At 37.5% G+C, this 23,131-nt stretch overlaps 2 protein-coding genes across 2 annotated transcripts in view; both read right to left on the reverse strand.

Annotated features, from left to right (window-relative positions):
* LOC106082386 (uncharacterized) overlaps positions 1-15,593 on the reverse strand; it is a 28,528-nt gene extending 12,935 nt beyond the window's left edge. The window contains exon 1 of the mRNA XM_013244859.2: positions 14,863-15,593. The gene's annotated coding sequence lies outside the window, so the exon portion shown is untranslated. The remainder of the gene's footprint in view (positions 1-14,862) is intronic.
* The window catches only part of LOC106082210 (adenosylhomocysteinase-like 2), a 135,908-nt gene that overhangs the window by 89,266 nt on the left and 23,511 nt on the right, over positions 1-23,131 (reverse strand). The window lies entirely within an intron of this gene.

A 23,131-nucleotide genomic window follows, 5' to 3' on the forward strand; every position in this document is an offset into this window, starting at 1 on the left:
TTTATACATTTTTAAACAACTTTCAACTTTTTACAATCTGAAAACTGCAGAAAAGATTTGCTGTTTTATCAAAAATTAATGATGTTCTGCAGATTTTATTTTGTTAAGTTAGGTTAGTTTGAAAGGAGGTTGTACGCTTTAAATACTAGAAAGAAACCTCGAAAAAGAAAATCTAAGTTAGGAATTCCGTTCTACTTACAAAATCCTTAATTATTTTGCGTACCACACCCCTCAGTGGGCTCATGTCTAGTATTGTGCCCCCACCTACTTACCGCTGAACGCCCAGGTTCGAATTCTGGCATGACCATCAGAAAAATGTTCAGCGGTGGTTATCTCCCCTCCTAATGCTGGCAGCATTTGTGAGTTATTTTGCCATATAAAAACTTCTCCCCAAAGAGGTGTCGCTCTGTGGCACGACGTTCGGACTCGGCTTTAAAAAGGAGGTCCCTTATCATTAAGCTTAAAATTGAATCGGACAGCACTCATTGATTTGTATAAAGTTTGCCCCAGTTCCTTAATGGAATGTTGATGGGCAAATTTGCATTTGCACCTACTTGCCGGTGTCTGTTAGCCGCGAAAGCCGTGCTCCAACTTCTCATCATCTTCCCCACATGCCCTACATATGCTACACTTACCGCACCGATTTTGCATATTTGAGCTCGTACTCCTATGTGTCCCGATATAATACCAAAAACTATACGGAGCTGCTTCATCCTTCCTTTCAATAATAGCCTAGTTTCCTCACAATCCGGATCTCCCCATAGGTTTTTCGCCGTTCTATCGACCGTTGCGATGTTCCAAATGGTTGCATGCGCATTAGTCGAACACGCCCTTATCTCGAGCTGGGTCGACCCGAATGGTTTCGGGTTCACCAATTTTAACGACGGCAGTCCTCTGGCCTTCACTGCCAAATCGTCTACTCGTCGGAAGGCGTTAACCTCCTTCTTTCACTCCATGCAGTTTGAAATCTTACCGTCCTAGTAAGATGGACAGTTTACTATTCGTATAGATGTTCTTATACTCGAAGTCCTCCCGTGAACACCACACCACCTTACGCATTCCGTGATCGTCCGGATTTCTGCCTGCAGGATCGTATTATGGTCAGGTAGTCGAAAACAGATCTCAGTGCTTGGGTTCTCAATGGTGTCTACATTGAAAACCACTCTGCCATCTAGCTTAGATAGATATATAGCACGATCTCCCAAATGGCAATACCAGAGTTCCGTAAATGCAACATTGGCAACAGTGTCTCGAACTCGACCTCAAGTTTAATCTCAGGTATCCGCTCGGACACTTCTTCTAATCCCTCCGCGTTTCATATCGTCGCCTCGATTATACCACATGTTCCATGTCTCCGAGTAAATCCAAAGAACAGATTTTTTTCACAATGGTATCAATGCTTTGATCTGTCTGACAGACGGATGAACACCGGTACATCTTCTTGGGATTTCAGGACGATCATATTTCGAGGCACAACAAAAGAAATAACAAAGTAAGTACATCCCATCCTAATTTAGAGTGTAACAAAGTTGCAACATACTCAAAAGAAAACAAAATAAATTAAAAATTAATTTTTTTCATGAAACAAATTTTGAACATCAGCACAAGTAAAAAATATCTAAATTAGGTTCATTTAGCACTAAAGAACAATTTTCTCATTATGAGTTCAGCAATTAACTAGCATATCAATTAGAAACTGTTATTCCCTCCACCATTGGATATGGGTATACTTCCATAGTTATTTCGTTTGTAAATTGTCGAAATAATGATCTGAGCCACAACACAGTATATTTATTTTATTCTTGATCGTCTTGACATTCTAAGTCTATTTAGCCATGTCCGTCCGTCCATCTGTCTGTCTATCGAAAACACGCAAACTTTCGAAGGAGTAAGGCTAGGTGATTGACATTTTGCACAAATACTTCTTATTAGTGCAGGTCGCTTGGGATTGTAAATGGGTCATATTATGATATAAACTGATCTCGGATCTTGACTTCTTGAGCCTCTAGAGGGCCAATTCATATCCGATTTGGCTGTAATTTTTGTTTTAACTTCTCACAACTGTGGCAAGTGTAGTCCGAATCAGTATAAGCCCTGATATAGCTCCCATATAAACCGATCTCGGATCTTGACGACAAATTGTCCATTAAACCCATCAAAATTGCACTTTCATTCCATCACGCTCAACTATACTAGAGATGCGTAGGTAAGAATCGACCTTATCACCCCTTCGTAGGGCCAATCTTGGGATTCCATCCCCATTTCAAGCCGAGCTATAGACATAGTGAACAACATCGATGAACCTTCTTCTCCTCAATTTGGTAATGTACTTCCAGGAGGCCTGTTGAAGATAACTCAGGTTGATCTTGACCTGGCCTTTAGCTATATCCAATAGTGAGAACGCTCTATGTAAGAAGCGTGAATCCTCGTATTCACCAATTTTCATCTTTCTAGTGAATAGACAGATCTCGGTTTTCTCGGGGTTGACGTTGAGGCTCAAGGGTCTCAGCTTTCCCGCATAAAATGTTTGGATCCCTTCCCCTCAGAAGTATTATAACAATTTTTACGCCGTGGATTGGTTCAAATCCCTCGTAGACGAGGGTCCACAGCAGACAATTTATAGAATTTACCCTCATGAGCAGTAAGACCAGTAACGCGCATATTCTCAATTTTGCACAATTCACACAACAATACACACTTGACAACATAGTTGTTTAAGAAAATGCACTCTAAACTTGACTGGATTGCTGAATGGAATATAAAATCCTACAACATTCGATTTTAATGATTACAAATACAACCATAAATTGATTTCATAGAGATGGGTAGAGGCTACATGTATTTCTCAGAAAAAATGGCGCGAGGTGATCCGATTCATTGATGAGAACTTTTGTTTTTATTTTATTTGACTATCAAACTAATATGTGGCTATACCTTATCATTTAATTAGTGAAGAACCCAGGGGGAGTTTTTGTTTTTAAATTCTAACACACCCATCTATGTTTTTTACTAACGAGGTATGTACATACTTTATGAGAGGCTGATAGTTGACGGCACAGTTGGCAAATTCTAGAAAATAATCCACACAATGCTCTTGAAAATTCATACAATAAAAACCACCAAGGGGTCTACAATGTTACCAATGAAATCTAATCGTAATTTATGAAAGCCTCTACATACGTACATATAAAATACCCAGCGAACATTTGTACACAATTTTACTAGTTGCTTTATTTGTCTAATTATTGTATTATCATTGATAATTGTTGTTAGTATTATTGTTAATATTAGTTTTTGATAATATTTCTGTTATTTTTAAAAAACATTTGGACAAAGACATATTTGTCTTTACTCAGCAGTCTACGAATCGTATGACTGTGAATTTTTGCTTGGAAATGGGTTCTGTCTGTGATGTATGAGATGATAATTTTAGGTGCAATAGATGCACATCTAAATGATAAGTTTAATAATGACCATATTTTGAGATTCTGAAAATTATAAATCCATATGGGTACTGTATTGAAAATTGTAAATCAATCTTAGACAAGACAGTCGATTGTAGCACTATAAGAAAAATAAATGAATTATGCCTCCTAGCAAACAAATCAACAAAGAAATGGGAAGCTTATGTAAGGAATTCCCACAAAGCTTATGTTTAACAGCTTTATCCTGCTCGACGCCCTCCCATTTTCTGGAGTAATCTTTCCTTACCATATTCTCCCAGTTCTATGAACAACCATGGAGGTCGCTGTTTTGTTCTAGAACATCTAGGACATTCCCACTTTAACAAGCATTTACCAAAAAACCAACCAATTTTAACAATCAATCAATGTTTTCATGTGTTATAGAAATAATCACTATAATTATTTTACAGCTTTGGTCAAAACTGTCCTGGAAATACCACCAAATGTTGACAGCTGGGCCTTCGAAATAAATAGACAGCAAATAAATTTACCCCTCACCTATTTGGTTCAATAGCAACTAGTGCAGAAATCAATAAATTATAATGTATATTTTCACAAGTGATTCTTACGCCACGTTCAGAGAGTGTGGTGTGGTGTGGTGTGGTGCTATACTGTTATACTTTATCAATTATTCATTCCAATCGATTCCATTTGGTTCAATCAATTAAGGCAAAGAAAATGAAAAGTTCAAAATGAAATCAATTTAATTAAATTTAATCGAATAAAACAAAAACAAAACGCAATATGCGACTCAACAAAGAAAATGCTATCGTTTATGTGTTATTGTTGTTGTTAATGTTCTTGGCTTTCTTTAGTATATGCAGATAGTACATAGTAGTATTAAGAAAATACTTATTCATATTTGTGTATGTGAATAATGGCATATGTTAACATATGCAAAACTGTATAACAATGACACTAATTTCTTTCATTTGAATTATCAAAGCACATGACTTTACATTCCACGAAAATTAGCAATATTATGATAAAAGCAACATATTTGCTGTTAAAGTACTATACTCACGATAAAAACATGCGAAAGTATCTATTCCCAGTCGATGTGAAATATAACACAATTTTCAAAGTTGCGTAAAACAAGAACTAGAGAGAAAAAACCTAATACTTGAAGCTAGTGGATACAATAAAGTACGTATTAGGAAAAGCGAAAGCCTTTCTACTGCTACTTTAGAACAATATGCTTAGAAAACAAAATCAACATCAGAATTTACACTAATGGGATGAATAGAAAACACCAGGTCATATTTTATAGGCAACGGCATACTAAAGCCGAATTTTAGTCCAATATTAAGGATAGACTTGAGGATGTTGGACACCAAGCAACGATTCTGATTGGTTTTAACTTGGCAAAATCCAGGCTTATCACAAATGTGAACTCGGGCCTCCCCACGCTTTCAGCTAACTTTAACATCCGTTAATGGTATTGGAAAAATTCATCTCTAATACAAATTTGTCCATGAACATTCCATTAAGTTACTAACAGGGGCAAAGCGGCAAACGAGTTCACCTGTAGAACGATTAAAAGATGGGTTGCGGCATTGGGTTAGTAGCCCATCATCCGAAAAACGTAAACGTTTTAAGGACCATGATTTGCGTATCTGCACCTGAAATGTCCACACTCATAATAGGAAGGGCGCAGTATACGCACTGGTGTTCCCGATGGCTGGAGGTGATGCCATGAAACGAGCTAAGAATTTGGATGTGGATTTGTGGTTAGTCGTAGGCTGAGACAGCCACAATCCCCATAAAGGCCAAATTCATTAGGTTAGGATTTTCGTCGTCCTACCGACAGTTTCGCTATTCCACAGTATTACATGCGAATTCGTAGCCCACGCTCTTAACACGGACGGCATCGACCCGAACGATTTCGGGTTAACCAAGTTTATTGACAGCAGTCCTCTGGCCTTCATTGCCAAATCGTCTGCTTTTTCATTCCCCTTTACTCCGCTATGACCCGACACCCAAACGATGCGAATCGTACCATCCTCATAGAAGGCGTAAATCTTGGTAAATTCCACAGTATTACATTCGTATTCGTAGCCCACGCTCTTAACACGGACTTGCCTTGCCGGGCTTGGGTATAAATACCACCCTTGCCAGGCTTTCGGAGGTTAGGTTAGGTTGAAAAGAGGGTGCAGATATTAATCCGCTCCATGCCACTATGGACATACACCTAAGCCAGTAAGCCGATTACAGTTGTACGCTCTAAAAAGTAAACCTCCAAAAAGAAAATTTTAAGTTAGGAATTTCGTGCTACTTACAAAATCCTTAATTGTTGTCAATACCACTCCTCTAAGTTGGTTCATGTCTGGTATTGTGTCCCCACCTAAGTGCCAGTCTCTATTAGACGCGAAAGCCGGGCAATGACAAAGGAAATGCTCCAACGTCTCATCATTTGCCGCACCGATTTTACATATGTGAGCACGTAGTCCTATGTGTCCCGTTATAATACCAATAGCTATACTAACCTCCTTCTTACTTCCTTTCTGTAATAGCCTCGTCTTCTCACGATCTGGATCCGCCATAGGATCTTCGCCGCCCTACCGACCGTTTCGCTGTTGCTTGGGGTTAAGCAAGTTTATTGACAGCAGTCCTCTGGCCTTCACCGCCAAATCGTCTGCCCTTTCCCCCTTACTCCGTTATGGCCCGGCACCCAAACGATGCGGATTTTGCCATCCATAAAATGCAGCACCATAAAAATGCTTAATTACAAACTAGGAATAAAGGTTTTATGATGCCTTAACCCATTTCGTCAAATGTTCGCTTAACGCCATTATATAACAGGTAAACAAATTTCTTCGGGTTTTTATACCCTCCACCATAAGATGGGGGTATACTAATTTCGTCATTCTGTTTGTAACTCCTCGAAATATTCGTCTAAGACCCCATAAAGTATATATATTCTTGATCTTCATGACATTATGAGTCGATCTAGCTTTCTCCGTCCGTCCGTCTGTCTGTCGAAAGCACGCTAACTTTCGAAGGAGTAAAGCTAGCCGCTTCAAATTTTACACAAATACTTCTTATTAGTGTAGGTCGGTTGGGATTGTAAATGGGTCATATCGGTCCATGTTTTAATATAGCTGCCTTAAAAACCGATCTGGAGTCTTGATTTCTTGAGCCACTAGAGGGCAAAATTCCTATCGGATTTTGCTGAAATTTTGCAAGATGTATTTCATTATGACTTTCAACAACTGTGCTAAGTATTAGATCGGTCCATAATAGGTCCATAACCGTCATATAAACCGATCTAGGAACTTAACTACTTGAGCCTCGAGTTTTTACTTGTTAGATGTTAAAAGTGTCTTCTTCAAAGGCTACAAATTTGTAATTTAAAATCGGCAGACAGTGTTTGCATATATCAGCAAAGTTTAAAGGTCCTTCGGATGCCAGGAGGTTTTAGTTTTGTTCTTATCTAGGAACCATGGGATGCTTGGTTGATAGATTAAGAATTCCTGGATTCAAATTACTAAGTGTAGTATAGAATTTTCTTTAAGCAAGTGAAAGCTTGCGGATGAAGATTGAATTGTGCGGTATTCTATTCCGGCACTAATTGTTGTGTTTCGACGTCAATATACTTACTTAGCTTTTTATACAAAATGTTCACTATATTTAATAACTTCACTATTCTTTGTCAACACTATAGCCTCTCATATTCAACAAGCACAATAATATTATTTACCAAATTTTTTCACAGAAATCTTTTACGCTGTATTCTTGTTAATGTTTTCAAACTTATCCAGCTGCTTTGACTGCTGCAAATAAATAAACAAATTATGTTTTTTTAAACATTCTATAAGGTTGCCAAAATTCTAAATTTAATCTTTCAGCCACACAAAAACAGGTTTTAAATTGAATGCGCCATAAATCAAAAGCAAATTGAAAAATTTTATCTAAAACAAAACAAACAAAAAAACGCAATAGAACAAGCCTGATAGATATTTAATTAATGGCATGAAATCATCCAGACCAACAGTGATTTGGGGGAAACCGCCACTTGGACGTTTTTGGCAATATCCACGCAAAATTGATCGTTTTAGGGTTATACAAGCATACGAACACTCATTATTGCCAATGGCAATGTTCATTCACTCAATGTGATTGTGATTTTGAATTAAGATCGTTCGTTGTCTTCTATGGTAGAAAGACAAGCAGCACACCCACCCACCCATATCTAAAGTGTCTTATAATATGCATTAAAAAACACATGAGATGGGCATACGTAAGATGTGCTCTAAAAATAGTCTTTAAATTGGCGTTGTCCAGAGCAAAACAAAAAGTTCAAAGTATTCTAGTCATGATCATCGTTCGCATACATACAACAATTCATTCACAGTTCAATAGACTTTCAAAAGACAAATAATGCCGTTACATTCGATTTCCGGTTTGTTGTTGATTAATACCAACATATGTATTTGTATTTGAAACACAATTAAAAAAGTATGGCATTATTTTTGTGAATGGCAAAGCATGCTTCTATATTTTCCTAACAGAAATTCACACCTTCGTCATAGATATATGGCTTTTGTATCGCCCCATTATGAGATTTGCAGTTGTGTTTATTTTGAAAATATTCAAATGACATATGGAAGGTGTTTTGCTGTTTGCAAAAACATGCAATTATAAACAGTTCTTTTTTTGTCTTATTTTAAAACAAACAAAAAAAACCTCCACAGATAATAGATTTGAAATAAAATCTAGTCTAGACAGTTAACAACGATTAATAGGTATAGACCTTTTTTTATTCCTTTGCAGTTAGTCTGCAGATAGTCTTGATTACAATCTTTTTGTTTTATGCACAACAACAATGATCAATCGCATTGAGAAAATATAAAAAATAACACGTGATGTCGTAATGCCCATTCTGTGAAACAAATAGATTATCTATTATTTGCGGTAGTGATGAGGTTATTGAATTGTATCTCAAATGGAGGTGTCTGTTATTTGGAAATAAATGAGGAAGAGGAAGTGTTTAGCAGATCTACTGAATAAATTGTTCGGTAATTTTACAATAGAGTGAGTGTTTGCTTATATTCATCATTGAATTGTTGATATGCTAAACATCTGCAAAATAACTGTTATGGGTAGAACAAATCAAGGTTTTATTTTTAAGATGTTATTTAATAAGCGAATTAATTATTTCATTCATCAATAAGTGAATTAATTACATATTGAATAATTATTCCATTGTACGAACTCAAAGTTATATGAATTATAGCTAGTTGTTATTAGAGGGGTTTGACGTTCTGGACACTCCACGTTAGTTTGCAGTGTACAGATTTTAGATAAATACTTTGAAATCATCCTCTGACTAGAATATTTGTAAAGGTAATAGGTTAAGTTGAAAAGAGGGTGCAGATATTAATCCGCCCCATGTCACTATGGACATACACCTAAGCCAGAAATCGGCTATAAAGTAACCTCTAAAAAGAAAATTTTAAATTAGGAATTCCGTGCTACTTACAAAATCCTTAATTGTTTTCAATACCACTCCCCTAAGTTGGTTCATGTCAGGTATTGTGTCTCCACCTAAGTGCCGCTATCTGTTAGTTAGAAGGAAATGCTCCAACGTCTTATCATCTTCCCCGCTTGCTCTACACATACTATTACTTGCCGCACCAATTTACATAAGTGAGCTCGTAGTCCTATGTGTCCCGTTATGATACCAATAGCTATACTGACCTCTTTCATGCTTCCTTACAGTAATACCCTCTTCTTCTCACGATCTGGATCTTCCCATAGGATTTTCGTCGTCCTACCGATCGTTTCGCTTTTCCACAATGTTACATGCGCATTCGTCGCCCACTCCCTTAACGCGAACTGCGTCGACCCGAAAGGCTTCGGGTTAACCAAGTTTATTGATGGCAGTCCTCTGGCCTTCACCGTCAAATCGTCTACCCTTTAATTTCCCCTTACTCCGTTATGGCCCGGTACCCAAACGATGCGGATTTTGCCATTCTCAGAGAAGGCGTTAATCTCCTTTTTACACTGCAAGACGGTTCGTGACCTTATGGCAATTTTACTGTCGGTAAAGATGTTCACACTCGACTTCCTCGCGTTAGCACCACTCCACCACACGCATTCCGTGATCGTCCGGATCTCCCCTGCAGGACGGTATTGTGGTCAGGCAGTCTAAAACAGATTTGAGTCCCTGGGTCCTCAATGTAAACCCCTAGGCCCCCTCTGTCCTCTAGCTTTGATCCATCCGTGTAACATGACCTTCTAGATGGCAATACTAGGGTTCCGTCAATTCAAGACTGTGTCGATGGCAGCAGTGCCTCGCACTCCACTTCAAGGTTCATCTCAGGTATCCGATCGGAAACCTCTTCCCTTCCTTCCAGGTTTGCTATCGTCGCCTCGATTATGTCGCGATGGTATGAGCTGCTCCCATCCTCAATCCATTCTCCCATCGCCTTAAGTCTCATAGCCGCAGTGGCTGCCTCACACTTAATCTGTTTGTTAATGGGTCGGATATCTAGAATAGTCTCCAATGCCCTATTGGACGTGGTCCTCATTCAGGCCCGAATTCGAGCCTACGGCCCGTCTACATAGTACCCAACATCTGTGATCTGTAAAGATAATAAATCCATGCAGTTTGGGTTTTACACAGAAATTCTTCCTGATTTGGAAAAAAATTTGGGTATGTGTATCAAAAAAAGGCTGTTGGTTTTTTGAGACATTCTTGACTTGGATTAAGAGTTCAATCAGGAGATCAGTTTTTATGGAAGCTATATAGACCGATTCAGATCATACTTAGTATGGTTAGGATAGATTTAAGTGACAGTCTGCCGTCTTAGTGAGTCTAGACGTTTTCGTCCATTGTGATATAAAAGTCCAGATCCGTTGAACCATCCAGATTGCTTTAAAAAGCCCAACAACTTGCGAACGTTCACTTCCACTAAATCAGACAGATTCTCAAAAAAATGAGAACCTAAAGTGGAACTCCTTCTGACTGCCAGTGCGGGACATACGCACAGAAGGTGTTCTATAGTGTCTTCTTTTCGATGACCTCACAGCTTCTGCAAAAGTTGTTGCTGGCAACCTTCAGTCTGTCAGCATGTTTTCCGATTAGTCAGTGACCTGTCATGACGGACACAATGGCTGAGATGTCTGTTATAGCCAATGACAGCAAAGCGGTAGACCTCTTCAAATCTAGATTAGGCCACATAGTTTTGGAATTCTCACAGCCCCCTCTTTGTGACCATCTATCATTCGTTGTGCTTCGGGCCTGATCCTGAAAACTTAGCTTACATATCGCTAGAGGCATACTGTTCAGCCATCTCGTTCAGAGATGTACGACAGTCGAGGGCTGTTTTTGTGTTCAGAAATACGTTATCCAGGGATTTAATGGCTGTCTGAGAATATATTTATGCCAATCGTCGTTACGACATCATATCTTAGTCATTCCACCACTTCCTTAATTGCAAGGATCTCCGCTTTATACACACTGAAGTGGTCGGGTAAACTCTTCCATATGACCAGTTCTAGATCTTTTGAGTACAACCCAAAGCCCACCTGGTCGTTTAGTTCGGAACCATCCGCATAGAAGTATATGTCACTTCTGTAGCCAGGGATATCGTAGTTCCAATCGGTTCTATTAGGAATAGTGGTACTGTACATTTTATCAAATAGCGGCTCAGGTAGGATGTAATCCACACTGCCTGGAACATCGGATATTATATCAAGGATAGCACAGTATCCGTAGCCGCCACATGAACAAAGAGGAAGCTTTCTTAGTCTCACGGCAGTAGCCGCAGCAATTTGTCTAGCCACAATGTCCAGAGGAACTAGAGGTAGCATTTAATTCAGTGCATCAGATGGTGTCGTCCTCAATGCGGCTGTGATGCACAAACATGCCATCCTTTGGATCCGGTTGACTATTGAACGTAGGTGAACGTTTAAAGCGCCGTCCAAGAGACAACAACACCATATAGCATTATAGGTCTGACACGTGCAGTACATACCCAGGGCATGAGGCGCGGTCTAAACCCTCAACTTTTCCAATGGCTCTCTTGCAGGTGTATAGGGCAAGAGTTACCTTTATTGCCCTTTCCAAAATGTTGGATTTGAAGTTCAGTTTCCTGTCCACCAAAATACCCAGGTATTTTGCGCTTTCTGTAAATCGAAGGATACAGATGCCACTGCAGGTAATTTGTATTTCCTGGTGAAAAGAACTACTTCTATATTCTGTACCCCTTAAAACATTTTCTTTAGGCACCTTTAACATTCTGTGTGACCAAAACCACGCAATTCTTTGCCCAGTTACTAAGAGGCTTTGCATTTCATTAGGCCAGTATACAATTTATCAATTGCCACATTTAGCTACAGTGAAATGCATATGTCAAGTGAATGACATGCCATCAATACGTGTTCCAATGCCAGCTTTATTTTTAGACTGACTCACGTAATTGCAGCCCATATGCTTGTGGGGTTTCTTGAAATATTCATAATAATCTTTTTTCGCCTTTTTTATATGAAAAATTCACACAAGATAAGATTGTTTAAGTGGGTGGTATTTTTGCAATTCTTATCGTCAAGTGTCTCAGTTTTGCCAAATTACTTTGAAGCATGGAACCAAAGGTAAAGTTTCAGCTGGGATCTTAAAATCAAATGCTTGTTATTGATTTTTTCCTATGCTAATTAATCATATGATATTTATAAAATTTATTTAGATACACAAAAAAATACTTTGTGTGAAGGCCTTTCAAGTTTCATCAAATTTTTATGAGACTTGGCGTGTTCTTACGCTTCGCTTTGCTTCACTTTAATTTTTTATTCGATTCAATAGTGCGCATATATTGCTATTATTAACAACAATAAGTACTTCCAAAAATTCATAAGTAAATACTATGTGATTCTTTGCTTGAATACTAAGTGAAAAATCGCAAATGAATAATAATCGATACTAAATCGAAGTATGTTAATAATAGCTGAATGGAAATGTTAATACATTAGGGGTATTCACGTATTTTTGTATTAATAACTTATACATATTGCAAAGCGATCAAGTTCATTGACTTGAAGATTCCCCTAAGAAATATTGCTGCTGGCGGCAGACAGTTATCAAGTTATTCCAAAGGTGATGGGGCGAAAAAAATTGCTTCTACGTCTACAAATAAAATTATTGCAGTCTACCTTTTGTCAATTTCTAATCAGTTTGAATGATTGTAGTAAAACTGTTCTTGAATAATAAACTGCAAATGACGACTGTAGACGGGTTACAAGAAATTACAACCGAGCAATGATTAATGTCCCCGGAAGAGGATCGTTGGATTTTTTCCCAGCCGAAACCAACAGAGTTTTTGTTTCCATTAAGAACAGAAAAATGAAATAAAAACCCTTTTTTAAAAAAGTTTTAGCCAAAATGTGACCATAGGTATGTCAGTGGAAATAGTAACTGCAGCCTTTGAAAAAATCGAAAGAGTGTCAGTGAAAATAAGTCTGGCTATAAATGGAGGTTGGACGAAATGGGTGGTTTCAACTCACAAAACGCCTGGTACAACCGATCAGATAATGAAAATGGAGAAAGTTGGGAACCACAACTTTCAGATAGTCAGCATGAACGAATGACAACAGTTTTGAAATAGTGCGAAAAATAATACTGACAAACAGATGCTACTTTGAATTAAGTAAGCAGTTTAGAAACAAGGCCACCTCTCGACAGACGAAGATTACACTATACAAGACACTGATACTACCCTTGTTATTATTTGGTTCTGAGGCATTGGTATTTGTGAAAGCAGACGAGGCAGTGCTTGGAGTCAGGTTCAGCAGGTTCTTGACCGATTAAGACCGAACTTGGCACAGTTGTTTGAGTCACAGTCACAGCAAAACACTATGTGCACAATTTCAGCCAAATCGGATGAAAATTGAGGCTTCCAGGGACTCAAGAAGTCAAATCGGGTGATCGGTTTATATGGGAGCTATATCCAAATCTGAACCGATATAGCCCATTTGAAATCCCCTACATCAATATTAAGTATCTGTCCAAAATGTCAAGCGGCTAGTTTAGCGCGTTCGACCGCTATCGTGATTTCGACAGACGGACGGACGAGCATTGTGTGAGTGTCAGAAGTTATAAAACGAGCGCAGAAGATCGAGGCGCTTGGAACGCTATTGTACGTTCGGCTAGTCAAACAAATATTCTGTCATAGCCAATTAAAGTAATGTAAGCCATATCATTTTTTCAAATGACATAGTTCCTCACAAATGTCTTCAGCAATAACCACCGATGAAAATTTTTTTTCTGAAGTTCTGAGGTAATTTTTGAAATTAAAAAAATTGGATGTAACCGTTATTTCTTAAGAAAACTTTAACCCCTTTTTTAAATTTAGAAATAAATCTTTAATTGAAGAACAAATTCGATCTACATATGTCTATTTTCGATGCGGAGACCACATCGATATAGCGGTATAGAACTTTGGGTATCCAACACCTCGGGTGCATAAAAACAACAGTTCCTTGAAGGTTCCGGTTGAAAAATAAACGATTCTAAGCCTATAGCAGCTATATCGAAATATGGTCCGAACTGGACCAAAGTCGCCACAATTCAAATGAGTCTTATATGAGTTTAAGACCTTAATCAGGAGATCAATGTATAAAGCAGCTATATCCAAATATGATCCGATCTGGACTATATGTGTAGGGGTTTAACATAGCTCACTTTACTTAATTTCAGCAAAATCGGGTAATAAATACGATATTTGTTGGAGAAAGACCATAAATAGGGATCTCGTTGTATATAGGTGCTGTACCCAAAAAAGATCTGATGTAAGCTATACTCGACACGAACCTCGAAGGGCCGAACACAGCTCACTGTGTTAAATGACAACGAAATCGGACAATTAATGCGGTTTTTATTAGCCTGAGACCTTAAATCGGGAGATCGATTCCCTTCGACTAAGTTCTTGTGTATACATTTTTAGCGGAATCCATGGAGGTGGGTTCCCTTGATTCGGCCCGAACGAACTTAGAGCTCTCTACTTCTTTTAAATAATCCACATCAGTTCGTCAGTGTGAACTATTTGTATATGTTGTATGCAGAATCCATGGTGGTGGTTACCCAAGGTTCGACCAAGCCGAACTTGGCGCTATTTTGTTTTCTTTGTTTTTACCCTTATTTTTCAACTGAACAAAGATGATCTTTCGAATTCAACTTATGCCAGCATGAATGCGCCTATTTAATTTGTCACTCAACTATTATGCAGTAAATCATTGAATTATGAGCAGATTGTTGTAGGTATTTGTTTTGTGTTTATTGTAAATGCAAACATACATACACATACTTGAACAATAAATACAAAAGTATGTATGTATGTTGCTTTTTAAATTTGGTGGGTATATTTCATTGTATCTATTTTCAATTTGCCCGAGCACTTACTTGATTTGTATCCAAATGTTTACTGCTTAAAGGGGAGGTTGGGGGGTTGACGTATACTCCTGTTTTTATAGTGGTGTGGTTGTTTCACACTCGTTATCTGAAGTTTGGAATTTCGCACTAAAAGCTCAATGTCCAGTGTTATGAACGCAAACTATGAATAATTTTTGTTGTTTGAGTCTAATGACGAAGTGCCGCACGATGCGTTGTTTTTGGTTCTATTTATCGCTTAGAGCCAACGGATGGATGAAGAATATTGTTGTTGCAGCTGTTGTTGTTCAGCAGCAGTTGTAGTTTTATACCAGAAATGGACGATCGTAAAGTTAGTTGTTTAGTTTTTTCTATTGTTGTTGTGATATTGTTGCTTTAATATGTATTTTCAGAGCTAAACTTGCTTGGTCAGTCACTACAAGCTCACAGATTTTTTTTTTACCGTATTGTAGGTATTTTTCAAAAGTTAAGCACAATAAAATTGTATTTACAGCTTCAAATGATGTTGTTTCTTCATTTAAATGCCACCAAAATGAAACGCCACGACAATGACACTTGAAATAAGTTGTTTTGTTTATTTATTTAGTAATATTCGTCTTCTTCGTTTATGCCTTTCATTCACAACACTTCAAACTCACAGAGCAAACTAAAAGACGTAAAACCGTAGCTTAACGACCGTTAAATAAAATCGACAACTATCGTAGTCTAGGCATTAAAGCACACTAACTAGTTGTAGGTTTGCGAAAATCTAGCTGAGCTCCCCTTTCATTCAGAAGCGAACAGCAACGCGCACAGAACGACCTACTCTACTACCGAAGCTTTGTTGTTGTTTTCTTTATTGCCATATTGTATTGTATTGTATTGTGCTGGTCGTTTGTGTGTGTTGTGTCTTTTGGGGCATTTTCTACTACGATGTACATGAGTAAACAGTGGCAACGTACGGCTTTTGTATTTACTTGTCTAGTTGAAAACAAAAGCAACCGCTCACTTGGCTTGATTGTTGTACTCACACCAATACCGTCTCACACCCATCGCTGTGACTGACCGAGTTGTTAGTAATAACAGCAATTAAATAAGTGTGGAAAGCTTGATTTAGGCAATAACGAATCATACATACCCTACTATGTATTACGAAAAATAAACAATAGAAAATGTAATAAAGGGTGTTTTTTAAGCATACTTTTTTTCAACTCTTATAAAACACTTACAAAACTTAACGTAAATTTGAAAAAGGTTTCTTTGACAGATTTTCTTTATAGAACTGTCATTAAGGCTTCATTAAGTTTCCGGAATACGGTCGTCAAATTTTCATAATGTATTCAACATTTTTTTTGGAATCGATTATTTGGTCTTTGCCATTTACTTTTCAACAATAACTTCATGTAAATGTTTCCCGCTGCTCTCGTTCAAATTGAGCACCCACGTCTTTGAAGAAAAATGAATAAATGTTGCCACCAGCCAATAAACAACTGTCTTTTTTCGACATATATGGCATATGGCATTTCAACGTTGAATAAACATAATTTTTTTGTTCCACCTCGAATGCAAAATATCGTTATTTAAATAAAAAATTAGTTTACATAGGTATTCATTTTAATGAGTTTTTATTATGAAACAAATGGATTTAAAACAAGTAAAAACTAATGAAATCCTGTCGAGTCGAAATTTGGGTACTCGGATATAACATATTGATATTTCTTATAACATTGACCTATGGCCGTTAGTCTACTGTTGAAATATTATAATTCTGTGGTTGATTTTTATAGTTTAGAAGTTGAACTCGAGCAGCGATTGTTCTCTGTGTTAAACACAAATTTTTGTAAAGCTTGCTAAGGATTTCCAATCAGTTATGAAACCATTTAAAATGCAAATTAGATCATTCTTATCAAGCGAAACCTTTTGGAAGTATTGAATTCGAAATTCCCTTAAACCGGGACATCGACATAAAAAATTTTGCAAATTTTCATTTTCGTTTATGTTACACATTGTGCATCGAGGATTTGAGAAGTTTACATTCAGTTTTATTATGTTGCTACATCTTGGGTATAACAGTTGTTCAGGTATAACTGACCTACAGACGGATCAAGTTTACCAAAGAATCTTCTCGTTTCATTTGCCACCAATGTGTTTTGACCGAAGGTATTTTAATAAGCGCTCACTACCTTGGACCCAAGTATGACTTGAGTTGCAGTCCAAATGCTCCATATTGTATTCCAACATAAGTTCATTTATTTTCTTGGATATATATCTGAGGCCGAAGACATTAAGTCGAGAGGTGTATCTATATGGAAGTTCAATCCAAAAGCGAAATAAAAGGGAAATAAAAAACCTTTAACGGCAAAGGATCTTTAATAGGTAGATCCGCCTAATCTGGGCCATTGCTCTAAATTGAGGATTAATTGCGTAATAAATATGCTTTTTATGGACCCAACAACTTAAATAGCGATGCCTATATGGCAAATAATCCACCGTGGTCCTATCAGAACCATATTCAACAAGGGGTCTAGACCCCTTGACCACAACTCATAGTTCCATATTTCGGAGAAGTTGGTAAAATCGCCATATCAAAATATAATTCGCGCTGTAACTTATCCAACAAATAATACAAGTCATTGTTTCAAATTTATGCTAAATGGGGTCATAAATGCTCAGGAGATCGGTCAATCTGGCAGCTATATCCAAATATTATCCGATTTGGCCCGTTCAAGAACTTGGCTTGTGTATGAAAAAACATGAATTTGTACCAAATTTCACATGAATACATCATTTCATTATGTATTCATCAGATTAGTCAATAAATGGGCAGCATACATATTCGCACATAAATTTCTATGCGAATATAAGCATACGGACAGTGTAAACAACTTCGTGTGGTTTCGTTTGACTACCCCTATTTCATTTAGTTGATTCTTAATGAAACTTAAACAAACACAGTTTGACCTTTTCAACAGTGTTAGTGTGCCCTTCACTGGTTTAGTCACACTTCACTTCACATCCCATTTAGTAAACCCAATAATATTCATTCTGTAAAACTTCTTTCCAGAATCAAAACCATGTAATTTTCCCTTTCCATTGGTTTCAAACCCGTATGGGAGGTTTCCAATTAAATCCAAATCCATTCTAAAGAAATGTTAACTTTGAATAGAAATTGAGCACCTGGAACATGATAGCACTATCAATTTGTTTTGTCAAAATTATATGTAACTAGCTGAACCGGGCCCGCTCCGCTGCGCCTTCTTTTACTTTGTATGGAACAAAATTATCCTTTGAATATTTATTTTCGTCAATTAAAGAGCTTTTAGTGAAATACCATGCTATATCGCAAAAGCATAACAATATAAATGCCTTATCTGAATCCCATATGATCTTTACTGGTCTATGAATTCGCTCGCAGGGTTTAAGGTCACTAACGTTTGGGTGTTAGATAGACTTCTTTATTAAAAGTCTTAATTTCAGCTCGATATTGTCATTATGTCCTATTTAGGGGTGTTTTCGGGGGTGAGGTGGTTCCTTAGACTCTTGGCCCAGAAAAAAATACCAGCATCGTGCTCTTCTCTCAAATACCATTTATTTAAACCCCATATTGCCATTGGTTTAAGGGGAGTTCATGGGATGAGGCGTCCTCAAACATTTGTCCCCAAATTTGTACTCTTTGGGGGTTGTTTTGGGAAAGGCGCGGTGACCCAAATACATGGTCATATATTTGGATATCAGATTCGTATTTTACTCCGAAATTTGAGCCCCATATTGCGATGGTCAGTAAATAATTGTTGTTTGTGGGGTGTTTAATAAAAGGGGTAGACCCCCAATACCTTTCATTTGAGCCGCACATTGACGTGGTTGGTAAAATATGCCCCATTTAGGGGTGTTTTGGGGAGAAGGGTGGTCCCCCAAACAAATATAATTTATTTGAACCCCATTTTGCCGTTGGCCTCAAAATTGGATATCAAATTCGTTTTCTAATCTCAAATACCTTTAATTTAAACCCCTTATTGCAAAAGTCAGCAAATATGTCCGGTTTTGGGTATGGGCCCTTAAAACGATCAATATCGAGATCTACTCCCTTTAAGACCCAAATTGTCATGGAGAGCAAATACGTCCTATTTGGGGGATGTCCCCTAGGCAGCCCCATATTTCCATAGTCGGCAAACATGATCGGTTTGGGGGTATTTTGGGGGATGGGACGGCCGTTCTGTGACTTGGAGCTGAAAATATATATCAGATTCGTGTTCTATTCTAAAATACCTCTTATTACAGCCCCATATTGAAATGGTCAGCGAATATGTACCCCATACACACTTTTCCCGAATATTGATATAAGATTCGTGCTTTACTTCCAAATACCTTTCATTTGCGCCCCATATTGCTATTGTAGGTTTGGAGGTTGTTTTTGGAAGGGGCGGCCCCCCATAAACTTGGTCCCACATTTAGATATCAGATTCGTATTCTACTCTTATATATACACTATATATATATATTTGGTAGGTTTTGGGGGAGGGTGGTTTTTATTTTTATGTTACTTTAAGAGTGCACATAAAATTGGAACAAAATTCACAAATTTTTATTTAAAAAAAGATATGGAACAAACTTAGAACTCAATATCTCGAAAACTAAGGAACTTGCCTTAAAACCCTAAAAACTGGTCCTAACTCAAAAAGGGCGTATATATAACCTAAGGCCGGTACGTAGTGCCTTTTTCTCTCTTAGTAGTGCGTGTAATTCCAAACCGTGCCAAGCTTATACTAGATGTAGCTCCTTATCACTCATCTGCTTAGCGCGCTCGAATTTCCATGTCCTCCAGCGGAGTGCAACTTGCCTCGTAGCATCGAGATGTCTTCTTTTGCGCATTGTTGCAATTTTACATAGCTACATCCCTTAGTTGATCGTTCGTTAGTTTCTTAACTGTTCTAAATCATATTTGTGCTTCCTAAAAAGGAACGTCTTGAGTACGCAAACATTAATCTATACTCGTATATATAAAAGAGTTGAGTGACTGTCTGATTAGTAACTGAATGACAGACTGATCATAGGCTAAAGCTAGAATCATGAAATTTTGCACGAATGTTGGTATTGGGTCATAGGCAGTGATAAGGCTGGATTTTGTGATATTCGTCCGTTTAGGTACTAAAAAGTACTAAATGGTACATATTTGCCCAGCGCGAACGGAAAGGGCTAGAACTTTGTTCTTGAGCTCAAAAATACATCATAAAAAAATGAGGTTTGGTTAAAAGAATTTGGAAAATCGTACCGGAAGTGGGAGACATAGTACGTATAGTACCGCAGTTGGTACTATTTGGTACTTTCTTTCTAGATTGAATTTGAGCTCCGAATTTTGAAGCTTGGGTGCACTATGGCAACCTTAATTGGGTGACTATAAGAGTTTTTGGAAATTTGTACATCAAGGTACTTAAAAGTACCAAAAAGGTACGCAATGGGTGAACTTTGTCCAAGGCGAATGGATAGAGGCATGACATAATTACCAGGTAGTGTACCGTAAACAGCTGAGTAACTAATAATATACACAAAATCAGAGTTGCACTAATCACTCATTTTGACAGATAGTGCACTCAACATTTTGTTGTTGGGCAACTGCCACTACCTGTATATGAATATATCTTGGATAGAGGTAAAATTTCAAAATTTGACTTAAAAGATATCTGATGTAAAAGGATGAGGGTAAAAAGAAAAAAATGGAAAAATAGTACTGGTAACGTTTAGTACCGCAGTTGGTACCATTTGGTACTTTCTTTACAGATGGAGCTTGAGATCTGAAATTTGGCATGCAGGTACAACTAAGAAATATATGATGGGGTGACTATGATCTTTTTACAATTCGTACATTTTTATACCAATATTGGTACCATTTGGTATGTTCTGTGCAGATGAAGCTAGAGGTCTGAAATTTGGCATGTTGGTAAAACTTAAAAATATATGATATGATAAGTTCAAATATTTTGTATGGTTTCATAAAAAGTTCAAAATTTGCTGATATCAGTAGACTAATTTCTCTTGGTGCATATGTGTATAAACCCATCATCCCATTTATTGAGTTATAGACGCTCATTTTTAAACAATGTAACTGAAACTTAAACCAATCCCCTGATTTAACTTTTTAAAACTCCAAAGGCCTGAATTTTTTCCAATTTGGTAGAAGTTTGGTATGTAAAGAATGCTCAAGCCATCTAACACACACCAAGTGCATTCCAGATAGGTTCTTAAAACTGAAGCTTTAATGCGCAGGCGCCCCCCTAGCCGAGTTGGTAGCGTGCTTTGATTGCCAGTGCGGGTGTTGTGGGTTCGATTTCCACCAGAGGCCTTGGTATGTCGCTTCTGTTGTATCACAATGGACTTAAATTGTCTAAGTGAATCTGAAGGACTGCCACTTCAACTTAACCTAACCTAAACAAGCTTTAACCCTCTTATGAAATGATTCTCCGATTTGACTTCTTGAGTCACTTAAGGTCTGAATTTTTTCATGTTTGGATGAAATTCAGTATTTGGTACTCCATTGACTTCCAACACCTGCACCAAATGCAATGTATAACCACGCCATGGTTGTGATTTCTCAGGGTTCAGCCCCATCCACCTCATCCTCGTTTTTACTTTTTTTTTATTTTCACTTTTCTCACAACCATTAATACCAACATATGTAATTTAGAAACTAAACGAAAAAATTTTCTTTAATATACCTATTTCTGATGTTCAGCCGACTGCTACGCTCCAAGCGAATTGACGAATCTAACATACAGTCCTAAGTGTATCTGAATATGCGCTAATATGACAACACATGGTGAGTGACCTTAACCATAACGTGATTCTCTCATTTAAATACTCACATACTTGCTCACACAAAAATGTTTGGACACAAGTAAGAATTCCGCTCTCAATTGTGTGGTGGTATATGTCAAATGTATTCGCTGTGAATTTTCAAGTCTTCGTTGCTACGACCACTACCGCTACTACAACAAAACTATTATTCAAGTACATGGGGTGGTATGAATTATTAAAGTGGTCGTCACAAGCCCCCCGCAAACTTAGGACAAGTGACAAGCCCTATTAATTAAACATACGAACAAACACACACATAGCATGTTCATCATACTTTGAAATCGTATTTCAGTGAGCTTTTCAACGATCATTGCAATTTCTGTAAGAAAAACTGAGAGAGGGATTTAGTAAGTGTGAGTGTAAGTGCTGAGTTACTGTGGGGCCGCTACCGTATGGCATATTCATGATATTGTGTGGGAGCTTTATTTTGTTATTGTTTGGAAATGTGAAAAGAATTTTGTTTTGATTTATACAAAATGGTTTGGTTGTGGTTGCTGGTATTTATATTAGGGAGTTGCCATATGTTTGACCTATAACTGATTACTTACTTGTCGTGTTATAACGTATTTTTAAATCTTTTACGTATGTACATTTTGAAAATTTCTTCATACTGATGAAATACACACCCAGAGAAATATCTTGGAGAAACCTCTTTAAATTCTTTGACAATCAAAGCGACAATTAAAGTATTTGCTACAAGTACGATTTAACTCGTAAATTTTTAAATGAGAGGCACACATACTTATGCTTTTAGTAGTTATTTTATATGCTATTAATTGAAATCGTTAAAACGTTATCAAATTTTAGAGAACTAAAAACTGTAACGTTATATTCCTTTAAAATTAAATAGTAAAATCTAACAAACACCTTATCATTGGAAAATAGCAGAAAAATTTTGTGTTTTAGCAAAAAAAAATCTATTTTAATCATTTTCAACAAATACACAAAACCTTTTTGTGAGAGAATCAACGAAATATTTGGTACTTATCAATGTGACTTTAGACCTGATAAATCTACACTAGGCCAAATCCTGGAAAAGACCCAATCGAGGCAGATAGGCACCTACATTTTTTCTTCGGCAACAAATTCTCTTTCGACCACCCCATGGTTAGGTTAGGTTAAGAATAAGTTGCGGATTGCACTGAAAGACAAAATTGATACCGTGGGTATTGATAGCGAATTAACTCCGCTTTTTGTGAAAACCATACCGTATGGTATAAATGATGTAAAGCGTTCATCTATACCATATGCCCTTTACTCGGACTACATCGTCCTGAAAAACATCGTATTCGTGGAGGTCACTGATGGCAGACATCTGATTTGTCGACATTTGGCCAAGTCGTCTGCTTTATCATTTCCCCTTACTCCGCTTTGGGTCGGCACCCAAACAATGCGGATCCTGCCATTCTCAAAGCAGGCACTTATTTCCATCTAACTCTCCAAGACCGTCCGT

The sequence above is a fragment of the Stomoxys calcitrans genome, chromosome 2 (genome assembly GCF_963082655.1).
Source record: "Stomoxys calcitrans chromosome 2, idStoCalc2.1, whole genome shotgun sequence".
Classification (NCBI taxonomy): domain Eukaryota; kingdom Metazoa; phylum Arthropoda; class Insecta; order Diptera; family Muscidae; genus Stomoxys; species Stomoxys calcitrans.